Genomic DNA, 4,494 nt, shown 5'->3' with positions numbered 1-4,494 from the left:
AAAAATCATTACTCAGTGTTGCTCGGCTTGGTGAAATGCTAAAATAACAATTGTAATGGAAAGGACTGTGCTGTTACTTTAGACATTCCAGAGGGACTAGAGAAAGTGCTGAGTAAAAGAATGAAAGGGATGGTCCTGCCTAGAAGTAAGATGGGCCAAGTGATCTCGGAGGCTTTGTTCAATCTTTAGTTCTGTGACACTTCGTGGCTATGCACGGTTTCATGGGGCTTATAAAAAATTGTTTTTCTGTCACCTTTTTAAAAAATATATTAATTGTAGTTTAGAACAACATTATGTGGTTTTCACTACAAGGTGTTTTTTTGACTGATTCAGTAGGATTCCAGGTCCTTTCTCTTAGAGAACATTCTCTAAAAGAAAACACATTACCACACTTTTTCCAAGTGAATGCCTTAGCTCTTTTCTAGATTCCAAATTCTAGAACTGAAACTACTCCACATAACAAATATTTGCCAAAGAGTATGACTGGTTTTGGATCAAAGACCTTCCTGAAATACCAATTCTTCTCCTTGCAGGCTTTCCTCAAACATCTTAAAATAAAAAGTGAGAACATAATTCATGAAGGAAGAAAATCGTAACATGTGTGGTTTGTTTTACATACCATGTGTGGTTTGTTTTACCTGGAGTCTGGTGTTTTCAGAAATTCTAAAAAAGGGGCACCTGGGTGGCTGCGTTGGTTAAGCAACTGCCTTCGGCTCAAGATCCTGGAGTCCTGGATGGAGTCCCACATCGGCCTCCCTGCTCAGGGGGGAGTCTGCTTCTCCCTCTGACCCTCTCCCCTCCCCTACTCTCTCTCTCTCTCAAATAAATAAATGAAATCTAAAACAAAAACAAAAACAAAAAACAAAATAAGACAAAAAACAAAACTGAATCCCTTGACACAAAGTTGTACAATGAATAAAGTGCTCCAGCCCAGTTATAAATCTCAGCAAAGGGAGGCTTAAATGGCAAGTGTGGGGCGGGACAGTGTTCTAACTACAGCACAACTCTATGAACAAAGAAGCATTTATGAGTCTCGTCAGTCACTTAATGCCCCGTCTGCCACCAACTAAACATGAGGTTCCTCAAGCTGTTAATGAAGTCTCTCCGGAAAGCTCAAATATTATTTTGGCCCATGTATCTCACTGGGCAATAATGTGCATTGACAGCTCCACAAAACTGAGGAAACTTCAATTTCAAGGTATCACACAACCAATTTGATTTTAGTTTGTTGCTTTTCTTTACCTCCATACTAGAAAAGTCAAACAACCATTAAAAAACCACAGTTTATTATTTTTTAAAAAATTTTTTTTATTTATTTGACAGAGAGAGAGAGAGATCATAAGTAGGCAAAGAGGCAGGCAGAGAGAGAGGAGGAAGAAGGCTCCCCGCTGAGCAGAGAGCCCAATTCGGGGCTTGATCCCAGGACCCTGAGAGGCAGAGGCTTTAACCCACTGAGGCTTTAACCCACTGAGTCACCCAGGTGCCCCTAAAATCACAGTTTATGGGGTGCCTGGCTGGCTCAGTCAATTAACTATCTGCTTTCAGCTGATGTCATCATCTCCGGGTCTTGGGAGCGAGTCCCGCTTCCTGTAGATAGGGACCAGCATGGGGCTTCCTGCACGACAGGAAGCTTCCTGCTTCTCTCTCTCTCTCCCCACCACCTACCCTACCCCTGGCGTCTGCCCCTCCCCACCACTCGTTCTCTCTTTCAAATAAATAAATAAATAAATAGAATCTAAAAAAAAAAAAAAAAAACCCAGCCCCCCTACAGATTACGATTTAGATTTGATATGGTTCACTTTAAATTTAAAAAAGAAAAAAAAAAAGGAAATCACAGTAATTGCAGTGGAGCTGTGTGTAGGCCAGTTCTTCCTTTGTGGGTTGCAATCTTATTTTAGGGCCTAATTAGAGAAGATCCTTCTTTGATACTTTCTCTACTTGATTTTAAGGAATGTGTTACAGAGAATGTTCTGCTGGGAAAGCAGAAATAAAAATAGCATAAGAATGGATTCATACAACAGTTCTCAACTCCCCGTTTTTATATTCCCCATATCACCTGTCTATTAAAATACCTAAAGCAGAAGCTGCATGCTCCATTTAAACAAGCTTGAAACAGGGCACCTGAGTGGCTCAGTCTTCAGCTCAGGTCATGACCTCAGGGTCCTGGGATCGAGCCCCACATCAGGCTCCCTGTTTGGCAGAGAGTCTACTTCTCCCTCTGACCCTGCTTCCTGCATCTTCTCTCTCTCTCTCTTTCTCTGTCTCTCTCTCAAATAAATAAATAATCTTTTTTAAAAGTTAAAAAAAAAAAAATGGGCCACCTGGGTGTCTCAGTGGGTTAAAGCCTCTGCCTTCGGCTCAGGTCATGATCTCAGGGTCCTGGGATGGAGCCCCGCGTCGGGCTCTCTGCTCAGTGGGGAGCCTACTTCCTCCTCCCTCTCTCTTTCTCTGCCTGACTCTGTCTACTTGTGATCTCTGTCTGTCAAATAAATAAATAAATAAAATCTTTAAAAAAAAAGTTAAAAAATAAGAAGTTTTAAATCAAGAGGATGATCATAAAGGCATAAAAAGCTAACTAACTGAATATGTCACTTGCTTGCCATCATTTTTTTTCCTTCCCTGGGTGACATCCCTGTGGGGCTCTCTCTTAGCCCTGTTTGCACCCATCCCCAACCTCCAGCTCAAGCCGTGGGGAGCTCCAGGTGCGAGGAGGCAATGCAGTGAAATGGGAGAATCTCCACATCGAGGTGTCCTCAGGGCATGGGTCCTACTTCCGGCTCTGCAGTGAACCACAGGCCAATTTACTTAACTGGGACTCAGTTTCTCCATTTTGAAATAAGGGTGTAGAAGAAGACTTTAGTAACTGTAAAATTCCAAAACCTAAGTGAAATTAAATCACACCTGGCATCTACATGTGCCTTTTAAAGTAGTTTCTCTAATCACATGAAGAATTATCCCCTCTATTACTTTTAATTTTACTTCCCTCTATTGTTGGTCTTGGGCATGCTTTCTTTTACATTCTTTTCCTTTTTCCTCTGATTCCTGTTCCCTCACCAGATCCCTTTCTCCCTTTTCCCATTCTCCCCACCAGCCTGTTTGAGTTTCCTTCATCTTTCTTTCATTTTCATTAGATACTGCTCTGTCTTCCTTTTTACCCTTGTAAAGCAATTTCAGAAAGCACTGCTTTATTTTATTTATTTCCTTAAAGATATGATTTATTTGTTTGAGAGAGAGAGCATGCACATAAGCACACACCAGTGGGAGGGGCAGAAGGAGAGAGAATCTCAAGCAGATTCTGTGTTGCTTGGGGGGTCCCATGCAGGGCTCCTTCTCATGACCCTGGGATCATGACCTGAGCCACACAGGTGCCATTTTTTCTCCTTTTTTAATGTGGCTTTTTTATTTTAAGATTTTTTTTAAGACTTTATTTATTTATTTGACAGACAGAGATCACAAGTAGGCAGAGAGGCAGGCAGAAAGAGAGAGGGGGGAAGAAGGCTCCCTGCTGAGCAGAGAGCCTGATGCGGAACTCGATCCCAGAACCCTGGGATCATGACCTGAGCTGAAGGCAGAGGCTTTAACCCACTGAGCCACCCAGGTGGCCCTTTTTTTAAGATTTTATTTATTTATTTATTCATTTATTTGTCAGAGAGAGAGCACACAAGCAGGCAAAGTGGCAGGCAGAGAGAGAAGCAGGCTCCCCGCTGAGCAAGGAGCCTGATGTGGGACTTGATCCCAGGACCCTGGGATCATGACCTGAGCCAAAGGCAGTGGCTCAACCAACTGAGCCATCCAGGTGTCCCTTAATGTGACATTTAAGGCTATAAACTTTCTCCTAAGAACACCTTAGTCTTTGGCCCACAGATTCTTATGTGTAATATACTCATTACTTTTCAGTTACAAGAATTGTCTATCAAGGGACACTGGAGTTATTTAAGAGTGTGTTTTTATTAAGAAACATTTTAAACATCCAATGAACAATGACATCCAAAAATCTATCAAAATTGTGCTCAGTTTGTAGGTGTGTGTTTTTACATTTCCAAACGTATGAGGTTTCTACTGCCCTTTTTTGTTAGTTTTGTTGACGATATGTACTTAACTGCATTATGTTCAGAGAGTACATCCTATGTCTGATGTTGATTATTTGATATTTGTTCAGATCTTAATTGTGAGCTCCTACGCGATGTATTTCATATATGTTCCATGTATGCTTGGAAAGAATGAAATTTATCTAGTTATGGTAGAGACCACCTTTAGGAAACAGGCTCAAGCAATGGGAACTTGACCAAGGCAGGAGGGCCCACAGAGACCACCAACCTGTATGCAAAGAGGATCTGTAAGCAACTCACCTCAAAATAACCATAGGCCCTAACTGGCCTGTTACAACCGGGCACAGTCCCTAAGATTACCAAGAAAGAAAATTCTTTTTTTTTTTTTTTTAAGATTTTATTTATTTATTTGAGAGAGAGACAGTGAGAGAGAGCATGAGCAAGG

This window comes from Mustela nivalis, assembly GCF_964662115.1.
Source record: "Mustela nivalis genome assembly, chromosome: 16".
Classification (NCBI taxonomy): domain Eukaryota; kingdom Metazoa; phylum Chordata; class Mammalia; order Carnivora; family Mustelidae; genus Mustela; species Mustela nivalis.
This window is presented reverse-complemented; position numbering follows the sequence as displayed.